Raw genomic sequence first — 15,918 nt, 5'->3', positions numbered from 1 at the left:
CCCCAGAATAATCGCGTAGTAGGTGTCTGCGCTTGTAAAGCAAGTTCCATTGGAGAATGCTCGTTTCAAATATGTTTCGATTCCTGAAGGCTGAGCGACGGGTGACGGCCGTCCGACACCTTGGCTCCTGAAAGATTGGAGCTTTCGCATCCAAAATCTGCCTCCAAGGAGTGAGAATGGGTGTTTCTGCGTCTTTTTTTTGCCGAAAGATAACCCTAAGGGTCGCACAAATCTATTTATAATATATGAAAAAATATAGAAAATAGGCCCAAGCCCAACTACAACACTCAACACTGGTTTCACCGCTCAGCGGTAGGTGCGATACTCAAGTAGGATGCTCAGCGTTCACGCCCAGGCGTTTGACAGTGTTGTCTCTGAGAAGGCCAGTGCTCAGCGGTGTGTGCGACTTTAACTTTTCCCCTCAGTGTTGGCGCTTAAGCATTTAGCAGTGGCTCTTTTCACAAAGTTAGCACTCAACATTGAAACCAACATTGAGCTGTGGCTGCGATTCTTCCTTTGTACCTTTTTTCATCCTTTCTTGAGTCCAACTCCTTCCTTCTTCACTCTCAATCATTCAATTCTCGTTTACCCCTGTCAAAACAAGGAAAACTAAGCATAATATCTCTAAAACCACCTTTCACTCTCTTGTAACCTAACTAAAGCAATTTGCATAATTTCAAGCTAATTTCTAAGTCATAAAGGGTGTGTTTTGTATCAAAATTAAGCATGAAAATAATGGTTTTTGAACCGTTATCACAACCCCAAACTTAGAACTTTGCTTGTCCTCAAGCAAACAAAACAAAACTTAGCTTTTCACCTATCTTTAGCATGGTTCAACACATTCAAATCCATTCTTTCATAACAAGTAACTACTCAATTCAGCTTTTCAATGGAATCCCATCAAGATGCACACATGCTTCACTTTATCACAACTCACATTGTGTTCACATAATCATATAATTTTCAACAGATGTTATTCTTATGAATGATCAATTAACTAAGCACAGATGCAATCATGAATTCATGGAATCAATCCTCACCAGATAAGGTGTTTCACTCAATCACTCAAGTGTTTCAAGAGGTCACTCCTTCCCTCTACTATCTACATGTTACATAGAACAAAATTGCCTTTCATCTACTACCATCAACATTCTCACACATAAATGCCATCACAATGACTTTTCAAGGCTTATAATGAGGTTGGGCTAACAAGAAAATTTGGTTTTTCTAGATCACAAAATCCTTGAGTTAAGAGAGTTATTCAAACATTCATATTCAAGCACAAACTCTCTCTTTCACCAATCTCACTCATTCCCAACTTTCCCTTTTTCTTTTGCATTGAGCTTTTCTTTTCATGCTTATCTTTTCTATCTTTTTCATGCTTTTTCATTCAACACATTAGCTCAATGCTTTTCTTTGCCTTTCAATTCTCCCAACAACCCCAAACTTGAACGTTTTTCAATACCATGCAATTATTCTCAACTCAACTCAACTCAAGGTAAAGATTTTTCAAAAAGGGTGTTCACATAAAGTGTTTAAGGCTTAGGTTCAAAAAGGGTAGAACACATGGTTCTCTTTACTTTGGGACGAAAATTTGGCTAAGTAAGGGCTTCCAAAAATGGCCTTAATCATGTGACACAAAGATGCAATTCAATCAATCATAAAGATTTAGGCAAAATCATTCATGCTTTCAAGTAGATAGCAAACATATCAACAAAAACTCTAGAGCTCAAAACCTCACAAGTAGGCTTCACTCAATATTCCAAATAACATAATCATACACCCTGTTTAGCATCTTAATCACAATCATAATATTCATGCATTCATTCACAGTTTATGAACACTTCACCTGTATATGAGCATGTAAACAAATCTCAATCATCATCCACATCAAGCATCATAAAGCATACTCATCACACAGTCAATTAAGTTAAACCATCATCAGATAAAGATGTTTAAGCCAAGTACCATAAAAACCCTACACTACTAAACAAAAGCAAAAATAGAAGATAAGAAACATCCTGGGGTGCCTCCCAGCAAGCGCTTGTTTAACGTCACGAGCCTGACCCAAACCTTTCTAGCACTTGCCAGTAAGTGCATATCTTTCCAGCATCCTTCAGTAGATGTACCTTCCTATACCCTTCATTGAGTACATAAAATTTTTAGTTTCCCTCAGTAGAAGCCACTAAATACAAAAAAAATTAAAAATTGTTCATAATTACATCACCAAGATTTAAAAATTTAAGCACAAGAAAAATAATGTTCTTGGACTACTGGGGTGCCTCCCAGTAAGCACTCTTTTTACGTCACTAGCTTGACACAATAAAGCTCACCTCTCCTCTTCCATGTTGATGTCTTCATCACATCAACTCATTTATTGCCTTCGGTCCACCCTCTTGACTATCCTGGAGTATGGAGCTTCAATTTCTATCACTCCATACTTTCTATGGCCTTTTCACCAACCACTTCTTCTTCTTGTATCTCACCTGCGAACCAATCTGGAATGGTGCATCCTCCAAGTCAATGTGGATTATGCCTCCTTTATCAACATCTTCCTCTTCCTATACCTGCATGACATTACAATTATTACCTTTGTTAGCACATTTAGACCCATCAACTACTGCATCTTTCTTTGACACTTTATATTTAGCCCTCTTTTGTATTCGCGTCAGCTTCTCTTCAGAGGCAGTATAGATCAACTTGTGTTCTTGGTCTTTTAACATAACCATCTCGTCATGGATACTTATGACCACTTTGGCCATTTTCATGAATGGCCTTCCAAGAATTAACAGAACCATCTCCTCGGCCTTCATCTCCATCACTACAAAATCGACCAAAAATTCAAGGTGTTCAACACGAATCACCACGTCCTCCACCAAACCATGAGATCTCTTTGAGGATCCATCCTCCACAACCACAAAAATATTGGTTGGCTTCAATGTTAGCCCACCAATCTTTTTCAGCATAGATAAGGGCATCAAATTAATACCTGACCCAGAATCAAGTAAAACTTTCCCTACATTAACATCTCCAATGGCGCATGGGATAATAAGACTTCCTGGATCCTTCATTTTTGGCGGGTGCTTCCTCTTCCAAGGGTGAATACAACTTTCCTGTTTCTCAGTGTCTTCCTCTTCAAGATCTATAATTTCTCTAAGATAATTCTTTATGCGCTTGGAATAGACAAGAAGTTGGTGGAGTGCTTCATTTAAAGGCATAATAATCTTCATATGATTAAAAATTTCTCTAAAGTGCCCACAATTACTATCTTTTCTCTCTTCTCCTCTTAGGTAAGGAAGATCACTCTCATCTTTTTCAAATTGATAACGGTCTAAAAACCGTTATTTTCATGCTTAAATTTGGGAGTAAAACACACCCTTTGTGGCTTAGAATGAGCTTTAAATCAAGTAAAACACTTAGTTGAGTCTCTTGAGAGTCAAAAGTTGGTTTTAGAGATATTATGTTTGTTTTGCATTTTTTTGCAGGGTTTTTAGATGAATTAAAGATGGAAGTGAAGTAAGGTGGACTTAGACCCATGAAAGAAGGAGAAAAATGATAAAAAAAAAGGTCAAGCAAGCCGCTGAGCGCCAGAATGGTCCGTTGAGCGCTCAGAGCGATTAGAGGGAAACCGCTCAGCGGCAAAACTGACCGTTGAGCGGTCAAAGCGGCACAAGGCAAACCGCTGAGCGGTAAAATTAGGCGCCTGAGCGGTTGTTTGTTTTTTTAGCTAGATTCTGTAAATCTTTCTGTAATCTATTTGTTACCTTTTTGGGCTTATATATAGCCCCAGTGCAAATTAGAAGGTGATTCTTTTGGCAGAGAGAAACGTCTAGAGCTATTCCACACCTTGGAGGAGGTTCCTTGGATGCTTAGGCTCCATTCAACCAAGTTTAGGTTTATTTCTTCCATTCTTTCATTATTTTCATCTAGATTTACCATGATTATGGTGAACTAAACCCTTTGTTGTTGGGGAACAATGTAATCTTTTGAAACTCTCATATATTCAAATTCTTATTTATTTCATATGCTTTTCATATACTTGTTTATCAATTGTTGGGTTCTCATCTGTGCTCAATGCTTTTATTGTTTAACTCATTCAGTAAAAGATGTTTGTCTTTATCGATATGGGGACATACGGTAATGTCATGAACTGGTGGAAAATTCCTTGATTATGCCAATATCACCTAGGGATAGTGGTAGGACGGTCAATTCTAATTGCTTCCGATCGCAATGCATTATTGGTTACTTTGGGAGGCTAGGGATAGCAAGCCGGTAATTAATAATAGGATCTTTTCACCAAGGGATTGGGTTAAGGGTAAATAAGAAAGTATGCATGGCAATTAGATAAATAAGTGAAGTAAATAAGAATAGTAGATATATGAGAGTGGATAAGATGAAATTGTAAATCCCAACAACACCATTCATCCATAGTTTCTCAAAACCAATTGAATCAACTACATTGCATGTTTATTTCTGTTCTTTGCATATAACCACCAAATTCATTCTTCTCTCAAGTTTTACAACATTTTTTTACATGAAAGTTAAGGCCTAAGAGTCCTTTGGGAAAACGATACTCGGACTTAATAACGATCTGGTACACTTGCCAGGGACTTAACACAAATTTTTTTCTTCCATCTTCTTATCCTCATCCTCACTACTTTCTAGCTCAATAATTTCTCTTTCCACTTCTTCATCAATTATGCTCACAAAGGGTTAACTTCAGTATTAGCCCTAAATTGATTCTTCTTTGTGACTTCCACCCTTTTTGTTAACTGGCCAATTTGCATTTCCAAATTCCTGAAATTAGCTTCATGACTCTTATAATGAGAGTCGTACACCTTCAAGAATTTTTCAAATTTCTCATCAAAGCTTCTAACATGTTCAGTCAAACTAGCCACCTATTGCCATAATGATGGTTGTTGTGGTCTGTTAAATTGGCCTCCAGTTTGTCTAGATTGATTACTCTGGCTTTGCCCAATGCTTGGGTGATTCTTCCAACCTTGGTTGTAGTTACCTTGGTTGAAGTTTCCCTGGCGATATGGAAACTGGTTGCCCATATAATTTGCTTCTTCTTGTGCCTCTTCAGGGACGACACATTGACTATTAATATGGTCACCACCACAAAAATCACAGAGTTGTTATTGAGCTTGTGAAACATTCCTCATCTCCTTCGGCAGTTGAGCAATGATCTTTGACAAGTTATCCAGTTGTTGAGATAGGAGCTTATTTTGAGCTAGCAATGCATCTTCAGTGGGCAATTGGAGAACTCCCCTCTTTTGAATTGTCATGTCCCTTTCACTATGAGTCTCATACTCATTTGCAGTCATGCTTTCAATCAACTCATAACCCTCGTCAGTAGTCTTTCTCTTGATACTGCCTCCAGCTGAGGCATCTAACATAAGCTTGGACTGTGTACCAAGACCTCCAAGGAACGCGAGAACCAATGTCGTCTCATCAAAATCGTGTACAGGCGTCTTTCTTATCAAACCTTTGAATCTGTCTCATGCCTGACCTAGAGTTTCCTCCATGCCTTGTTTGAATGAAGAAATCTCCAACTTTCCTTTATTGATTTTAGATTGTGGGAGGTATTTATTCAGGAATTTAGTCACCTCAACCTCCTAGGTTGTAAAGCTTCCTTCTGGAAAAGAATTCAGCCACAACTTAGCATTGCTTCCGAGTGAGAAAGGAAACAAACTAAGTTTTATCCTGTCATCTGACACTCCACTGATCTTCATTGTGTTACATATCTCGTTGAATTTCGTAAGATGATCGTATGGACTCTCATGTGACAGTCCATTAAATTGGTTGCTCTACACCAGGTGTATCAACGCAGGATTCATCACCATGTTCAATGTGTTGTCCCTCGGCATAACAATACTATTAAAATGTTGAGGGCCAACCACATTAGATGTGTCTGCTAAAGTGCGTCTAGGAGCTCCTTCTGCCATTTCTTCTGTGTTCTGAGTAGATGCCTCCGGTGAGGGTAGCAAAAAGTCTTCAGGAGGGGGGAATAGTTTTGTAGATGGTCTTTTGACTTTCTTCCCCCTCCTTTCACTCAATCCTTCGAGAAGAGGTTATACACAAGAAATAAAAACCCTAAAAAGCACTTTTATAAAAATATAAAAATAATACAAAAACAAAAATAAAAATCAAGTATAAATTAATCAAATTCACACTACTAGAATAGTTAAACCAATGAGTCCTCGACAACAGCGCCAAAAACTTGTTAAGACCCTCGTAAGTATACCAAATCGTATCAAGTAATAATAGACAGTAATTCCAAATATCGTTTCCCAAGCGACTCTTAGGCCTAATCGTTTATGTGAATTGATTTCTTAAGACTTGATGAAGATTAAATTTAGAATTTGTAATGCAAAAACTAAAATAAACATGCAAATGCAAAAGCTTGATCAATTGGCAAATAAAGATATGAATGAATGGTGTTGTTGGGGTTTATGGTTTCATCCTAATCCACTCTCCTATATCTACTATTCTTATTAAATTCACCTTTATTATCAATGTTCATGCAACTTTCTAATTTACACTAAACTCGATGTCTCGGCGAAGAGAGCCTACTCCCAATTATTAGTTTACTATGTCTAGTCTCCCTAGTAATTAGTCATGCATTTAAGTGTACAGAAGCTTAAAGCAATTGACTGTCCTATTCCTATGTCTAGGTAATATTTCATAATCAAGAGAATTCCCCTCATGTCTAGATTTTCCCGTATGTGTCCTTATCGACAAAATCAATGATCATGACATTGAATGAGTAAAACAATGCAAGCATGAAGTATAGAGAAGAAAATTCAAACTATTGATAACTAAAGTATATGAATAAAATAAGAACTTCGATATAAGAGAGTTTCAAAAGGATTACATTGTTCCCCAACAACAAAGGGTTTAGTTCACCATTGTCATGGTGAAACTATATGAATTAAGTGGAAAGAATTAAAGAGATAACCCTAGAATTGAAAGATTGGAGCTTTCGCATCCAAAATCTGCCTCCAAGGAGTGAGAATGAGTGTTTCTGCGTCTTTTCTCTACCAAAAGATAACCCTAAGGGTCGCACAAATCTATTTATAATCTATTAAAAATTACTGAAAACAGGCCTAAGCCCAACTACAAAGCTCAACGCTGGTTTCACTGCTCAGCGGCAGGTGCGACACTCAAGTCGGACGCTCAGCATTCACGCCCAGGCATTTGGCAGTGTTGTCTTTGAGAAGGCCAGCGCTTAGCGCTGGATCTGGCGCTCAGCGGTGTGCACGACTTTAACTTTTCCCCTCATTGTTGGCGCTTAAGCGTCTGGCAATGGCTTTTTTCACAAAGTTGGCGCTCAGCGCTGAAACTGGCGCTCAACGCTGAAACTAGCGCTAAGCGATGGCTGCGATTCTTCCTTTGCACCTTTTTCATCCTTTCTTGAGTCCAACTCCTTCCTTCTTCACTCTCCATCATTCAATTCTCGTCTAACCCTGTCAAAACAAGGAAAACCAAGCATAATATCTCTAAAAACACCTTTAACTCTCTTGTAACCTAACTAAAGCAATTTGCATGATTTCAAGCTAATTTCTAAGTCATAAAGGGTGTGTTTTGTATCAAAATTATGTATGAAAATAACGGTTTTTGAACCAGAGAAGCTTCGTCGCTCCCTATAACACTGTGTTTCTATCTATATAAATAAAAATAAAACATAAATATAAATGGGTGCAATAGAATGGATGGTTAAAAACATAAATTTAAAGTTTATTATTATTCGTAAAGGAGAAGAAACTGATCTGTAAATATAAAAATGCAATAATAATAATTAATAACTTTTTTAATTTTAAAACATATTGCTGAGATTTATTTTTATAAAGAGTAAAAAAAGAAAGAGCATCTACAACTAATTAGTGTAATGGTAATTTTGATATTAGAACAATGAAAGCATAAAAGAAATAAGTGGTAAGGGAGTGAAAGAAAGAAGTGTGTTTGAGTGTGTGGTAAGAGAACAAATAATTAATGGTGGAAGAACAAATAATGGTGGAAGAGAGAGAAAAATGTGAAGGTAGTTAATGGTAAGAGAAATAAAAAAGAGAGAAAAAAAAAAGTGTCATGAAGAACAGAGGAGAAAGAAGGAAAGAGTAAGCGTGGTTCCTACCTACTTAACGGAAGGGATTGAATTGTTACAAAATTCGTAATATAGGAATAAAATAACTTCATTTTTAAAACCGTGTATAAAACAAAAATTCAGTTCCTAACTTAGAGACGAAATAAGCATTTAAACCTTATTATTATTATTATTATCAGAAATTGATTTTTTTTTTATCATAACTAGTTATTGTGTGGTTATGATCTTTCTTCTTTTACTATGACTTGTTATATTGTTACTTACGAGCAATCATTACTTGAAATAATATTAAGTTTTTTATTTTGTGTGTATTATTTTCTAAGACTTGTATATCATGTCACTTGATATGTATGCTTGATGAAAAAAAAATTGAACTTAAAAATGTTATGCATCAATTATAGGAAACATTTGAAAAATCAAGCTGACGATAAAAACTATGTTCCGTTTGAACTTTACGTGAATAACTCTATTCGTAGTCTTGTTATTTGTAAATATAAAATTCTATTGGTATAAAAGTTAAGTTTAGAATATTATGTATACGAATAACTACTCAATTTGAATGTGAAATGTCGATTTTGGAAACTTGTTGAAATACTAAGTTTGAGTATTATGAAAATGATGTAAAACTTTAAAAACGAAGAATTCGATTTGTCTAAAAAATGCACAACATAGTTGGATGCTTATATTTAAGTAGAATTCGATTTGTCTAAAAAATGCTTATACTCATGAGTTTTTGTATAAGATGATGTTTACTTATATTTAAGTATAACTCGATGTTATGATTGAATGCATAACATAGTTGGATGCTTAAACTTTGTAATTAGATTATTATGCTTTCTATATTTTAATGTTATGAAACAATGCACAAATAGTTGGATGCTTATGTTTCATAAGGTGTGAGAGGTGTATAAGTATATAAAGAGGATGAATGGCATTTATAAAATTGTATTTGATGTTTATGCAAATAGGCATTGAGACAAAAATTCAATTAAATAACATGTTAACTTTAGAATACGGAATAAACAGAGTTTGGCAATTTTTCTCAAAAAGGACAATAGAAAACATTTGGTAGAATATCTAATGGATGAATGTTATACTTTAAAAGTACTTTTAATAAAAATAATTTTCATACACTTTAAACAAATATACTTGTTTTTATATTAGTTCATTTAACTTTAGACTTCTTTAATGAACTCTTGAAAACTTTATTTATGATCAAGCTTAATTAAAATAAGTCTTTGTTATTTTTATAATTTTTTTATTTCTAATTTTAAACTAATGTTACATAAAAAAAAATTCGTTTTTCAATTTTTATAATTTTCAGATTATTCAAATTATCATGTGATTTTATTATAATTTAAACTACTTCAAACATTAAAAATAACTAACTAAATATTAAAAATATAAAAAATGATAAAAAAAAATGTATTATCTATTCTATTATCTAAGGAGGATTTCTTTGTTAAAATAAAATCGTCTAGGAATCTTTTATTTTGAAGTATATTAAAATAAGTGTTTATCAAAAAGACTGTCTAGGATAACTCGTTAAATGTTATAATAAACAGACCATCCTATATGCTATAGTGAACGGACTATCGTAAAAACTATAATAAACAAACTAAATGTTATAGTAAATGAACTATCCTAAACGATAAATAAATCGTCTAAATGTTTAAATTATATGTACAAACAATCATTTTTGTTTCATATGTGCAGATCTTATCAACGAAAAAGTGTTTTATTTGAAGTTTTGTGTTGATTCATAAAGGTGTTGAGAGATACAAACCTCATTACTTTCTGTTTGGCCATTCGTACAACAACACAATTTTTTGCCTGCAAAGCACACTAGGACCTTGCAGTGACCAAAAGGATATAACAACACTATCAAAGTCAATGTTCTCATGTAATGTATTTTTTTTAAGTTCTTTATAAATTGAAAACTACAAGAAGAGAAGAAAACCTCTCTTGGATTTTGTGTTGTCTAGCTTTGAGAATACTTCTTTGTAGCAAGTCTTTCAGATTTATATTGTTTTGATCATATTCTCTCTAAGAGAGTTATTCATCTGTACTTGTTTTAAAAACATTAATTTGTTTTTGGATAATCAAGAGTGATTCAAAACACTCAATTTCTTTAACTCAGAGGGAGTTAAACATTATTTAGCCACCAAGAGTGGTAACACTCGTTTGTAACTTGTTAAAGTTACTTGAACCTTTTAAATATACTAAAAGGAGAACTTGACATAGTTCAAGTTTAGTGAACCAATATAAGACAAGCTTTTATTTCTTCTTTGCTTTTATTGTGCTTGTAAACGCTCATAAAAATCTTTAAGTGTTAAATACTACCTACATGTTTATAGACAATATAATCCCTAACACTATTTACACACTAGTGCAAAAAAAGGATTTAACGTCACGCGTATAACGTCTGACTAACGAAAATCCAACGTTAAAAATAATTTGTGGTAGAACTATAAATAAAATAAGCATTTAGACGTCGGCTGTGGAGGGTCCCCGATGTCTAAATACCTATACACGTCAGACCACTCTCATTGGACGCCAAAGATATGTGAGAAAATAAAAAAATACAATTTTTATTGGCTTTAGACGTTTGGGCTAGGGGGTTGACGTCTAAAGCGTATTTACATGTCGGCCCCCAACATTGAATGCCAAATGGTTTACCGCAGAAACCCAAAAGTCACTTTATGACTTGATTTCGACGTTCGACCCCTAGACCCCGACGTCTAAAGCCTATTTAGACGTCGGCCCCCCACCCCCGAACACTAAATGGCCTGCAGAAGTAACCCAAAAGACATTGTTTCATTGCCCTTAGATGTCCGTCTGTCATCCCCGACGTCTAAATAGGCTTTAGACGTTGGTCCCCCTAACCCGAACGCTAAATGACTCCGCCAAAATTAATTTTTCAAACCCCTTACACATTGTCTTGGGAGGGGGGATCGAGATTTAAATTCATTTCGACACCCCCCCCCCTCCCCTCCCCTTCACCCGACGTCTAAACTGCTACTATTACCACCCGCGTACGCAAACAATAGTTACGCACACTGTTCATCGTCTTCCTCACGAATTCTCTCCTCTGTCATTGCATTTCAGGTTTGATTTTCTTCTACTTGCAGCGTTTAAAATAATTTTTAATCTGATTACATTACTCTTTGATGAATTATCTTCCATTTAAACTGATTAAAATGTGTTTTCGTTGTGTTTTCGTACAATTCTTGGCGCGTTGTTTGGCGACGATTTTAGGGCCATATTTTGCGTGTTTTTGAACGGTGGTGCAACCTCTAGAACGCTTTCCCACTCCTCCATTTCCCTCCACTGCATTTTTAACCCGTTAAGATTGCTAGTTTTTTTGTTGTTAGTTTTTGTGTATGCATGTTATTGTGTTTTGGGTATGCATGTGATTGGGTTTTTAGTTATAACATATATGAATTTTAGTTTTGGGAGATATGGTTATTTGATATGTGATTTGCATTATTTGATAAAGTTTGTTGTGTTATTATGATTAACATGTTAAGTTAACTTTTTAGATTGAATTTTCATAATATATTGCTGAGTTAATTTTGAATATATTATAAGTATGAATTCATTGAGTGAAATTTAGTTCTCGTTTGAGATTTAACAAAAATGATTAATCTTTTAATCGTTTGCATTAAATTTTGAATTGTCCGATCGGATAGTTAGGGAAAATTATTTTTTCATAATTTGCTATAACATGTACGTTGGAGTTTATGCATAAGATTGATAAAATTTTGATTCAGATTATTTGTGTTGTTCTCCATATTCATATTTGATTGTGCTCATCCCTAACACTATCATTTCGTGTATTTCGGAGACCAATGCAAAATGATGCCTAAATCTTATCAAATTTATCATGTTAGACTTCTTTGCACGTGTCTTAGCAAATTATGAAAAATAATTTTTCTAAATGGGTAGGGCCTAACCTTATGAGAGTCAAAAAATTGACACTAATGAAGTATGTTACGAACATAGTATGGATCAAAGTTGGATGATTGAATGTCGCATCAGTGAATAATATGAAAAGGGTGTTTCATAGTTCTTGCAATATGTTTAACAAAATGCAAAGTCTGTGAACGAGACATATTTTTGTCCTTGTGTTCGTTGTCTTAATCAAATACTCCAAGACTTAGGCAATATGTGTGACCATCTATTCATGTTCGGTATAATGAGAACTTATACCGTTTGGACTTGGCATATGTGACCATCTTATTCATTTTCTGTTATTGAATGATCTAAATGTTTGACTATTTAGTTTGTTATTTTAGTGTAACAAGCAGCTAGATTCATAGGAATGTGGCTACTATGTCATGTTTTGGATTAAAACCATAATTCGAGCTGGCACTATAGATGAATGGATTAAGGTAATGATGCTTACCTTCAATACATTACAAATCAAATTCATTTTTGAACATATGTAAACATAATGAATTTTTCTTCATTTTGCAGCTCTTCAAGAATACATCTCATATACCAGAGGAGACAATTAAAAAGATAAGACAAGAGTGAACAACTTATCTTCTGCAGAGATGAACTTAGTGTTATGAAACAGGTAGGCTTCTTTATACACCAAGAAGGGGGGGTGAATTGGTGTTAATTCAAAATTAAAATCTTTTCGCAATCTTGGTATGAAAAATTCAAAGCTTTTGATCTTTCCTTGAAATGCAAGTTATTGAAAATGTAATGTAGCCGAAAAACGCAGTTGACTGCCTAGCAGATATAGTCGACTGGAAAATAAAGAGTGTAGGGATCAGAAAATTCAAACACTGTGTTTATACTGGTTCGGCCAACAATGCATACATCCAGTGTCCTTCCAACCCAGGAAGCAAATGCACTATAATGGTTGCGGATTTTACAACAAGGAATTTATAGAAGCACCGCGCAAAAATATAAATTTCCTCTCTAACCCAAAACCAAATATAGCTGCACACACAAAACCAGAATTGCAGCAAGAATCCCCTCTCCTGCAATCTGCACCTACGTCGAACAATCCTCAACGTGTCACCAGCACTCTTCACAGGATGTCAAGCCTATAACAGCAGACTTCACAGGTTGCCAAGCCTTCAGTTAAAAACTAGCAGTCTTTCGCAGGATGCCAAGCCTATCACGATCAACCCAAAAGCACCTTTCTGTGCAGATATTGATCAAACAGTGAGAACGATGAGTTCTCCTTTCGAATTTCTCTCAAGCAAGATCACCACCGTCTTCTTGGAGAATTCTTGGAGCTTCTAACGAATTCAATCTGAAACAAGAAAGTGAAAATGTTAAATCACAAAGAACAATTCGTGTTCTATCTATCTATAGTTTTCTATTTCATCAGATTGATTCATAGTCGAATAGCCTACTAATGGAGTCGACTGTACTAAAACAGTTATAACAGACAGTCAACATAAAGGCTCCTCGGTCAACAGAATCAAGACTCGTTTAATACAGTTGACCAAGTCATACAATTTTAACTAACTTTTAAAAATATAGTCGTTGGAGCTTGTAGGCTTAATAGAATTTCAAACAAAACAACAGCACCGTCGAATATGCTTATCACAATGTCGACTGACACATGAAAAAACACTTTGAAATTCTTTTCATCTTAAAATCTCACATAGCACATGTTCACAAAATCTGTACAAAGATTTTAGCATAGTCGAATCCATTAATAATGTAGTCGACTGAACTAGAACTTTGTCACAACACATATAAGTTCAAAAGGTGCCTGTGATCTTTTCTTTCAGAAATGTGTAATGATTAAAAACATTTTATCTCACATTTCAATACAAGCATGTTCCACAAATATAACACTCAATCAAGCATACGAACATACAATGTAATTCAATCAAAAACATGTTCAACAGATATGATAAACATTACAGAATAAGAACATGCAATACTGGAACATATGCATTGTTATTACGCACTGAGTTGTCATCATCAAAAACCAGTTTGATATAGAGTTTGTGTTGTCAACAATCTCAACACTTAGGACCCATGCCCATGCCTTTAGGAAGACTTTTATTGTTGTTGAACATTAATTAGCTTTAGTTTAAGTTTAAGTTTTGATAATTTAAGTTTTGGATTGTTTTTTAGATTGTTTATTATCTTGTTAACTTCAAACGCATATAATATATTATATTATGATGTGATGGGATCATTTTCTATTTTTCAGGTGTTTTTTATTGTAAAAATAAATTAATTTAAAAAAAACACGCACTAGACGTCAGTTAGTGAATGTCCAACGTCTATTGACGTCGGTCAATGCATTGTCAGATGTCATATTCTTCCCAGTGACAGTCTAGCAATTTGCGGCTCAATGCGAAACATGTAGGGAGGGGTTCAATACTCACACATACACATAAGTCTCCACATTTGATAAGATATTGTCCGCTTTAGGCCAAGCCCTCATGGATTTGCTTTTGGTACCACTCCAAAAGGCCTCTTATCAATTGAGGTATCTTATGTGTATATAAAGACATGTTCATCTCTTATTTTTTTTTCTGATGTGGGACTTTGTTTGTATCCAATAAAACACTGGTTGCTTAGTGCTTAAGACGTTGGATGGGAGGCATATCCGACGTCTTTATTAACGTCTGATAGGCATACCTGACATCTTTATTAACGTCTGATAAGGCATACCCGACGTCTAGTTACATCCTTTAAAGGATCTGGCGTCCAATTGAGGTCACTCATATGACGTCGGGGCGGGATCAGATGCCAAAAGCCCAAAATAACAGACGTTAAAAGCCTTTTCTACCGTAGTCTAGCTATGAGATTACTTCTTTGTAACAAGTCTTTCAGATTTATATTGTTTTTATCATATCCTCTCTAAGAGAGTTATTTATTTTTACTTGTTTAAAAACATTAATTTATTTTTGGATAATTAAGAGTAATTCAAAACACTAAAACTATAAATTATCTACAATAAAATTATAAAACTATTTAAATTTACTTTTATAATTATAATTGTTAGAATATTTACCGTATTTATCATCATTATATTATGTCTAGGGTTATCTTATTTATAATCATTATATTGTGTCTAGGGTTACTCTATATATCATGTAATTTGTATCAAAACTTTCTTATATATAGAGTGAGAGTGAGAGGGATCGTTCAAGCCTCGAGAATTATTTTAGAGTTTCAATCTCAAGGGTCGATCCCACACTGGTTTTTGTCTAGTCTCTAAACCCCAGTTGTTGTTCGTAATTGTTCGACATTGTTTGTCGTTGTTTGATGTTGTTTGCCATTGCCCACCATCATCTAAAATTGTTTTGTCACTGTGAGAAGTTGTCCACTGAATTTTGTCACCATTAACCTCTGTTCCCTACCATTCCGACGTTGTTCCCTGGCCACCATCACATTTTCGTCTGGCGAACACTAGATCTGGTTCTCCTCTTCGAGCGAAAACCAACCCCACTGGTGTCAAAGCTCTGTTCTCCTTCAGGCGCTGCCACACACAACATCTTTGTGTGCCACGAACAGATGTGTGCTGCTCACGTGTCACCGTCTGCTTGCCAGAACGCCATCACGCCACCTTCATAGCGGTCGCCAGCCTCTCCTTTCTCCATTCTACCCCTTCAAACCGTGTTTCTAGACGAAACCCTTTTGATAGTCACTAGGGTTTATAGTTTCTTCTTCGGATTCTTTATCCCTTGTTTCAAGTTTGGTACATACAATTTGTATGCTTCAACTTGAGGAAGAGTATTAAAATATTTACCCTATTTATCATCATTATATTGTGTCTAGGATTATCCTATTTATCATCATTATATTGTGTTTAGACTTACTTTATT

The sequence above is a fragment of the Vigna radiata genome, chromosome 10, assembly GCF_000741045.1.
Source record: "Vigna radiata var. radiata cultivar VC1973A chromosome 10, Vradiata_ver6, whole genome shotgun sequence".
NCBI classification, from domain to species: Eukaryota; Viridiplantae; Streptophyta; class Magnoliopsida; order Fabales; family Fabaceae; genus Vigna; species Vigna radiata.
The sequence above is the reverse complement of the archived record's forward strand: the minus strand, read 5'-3'. Positions refer to the sequence as shown.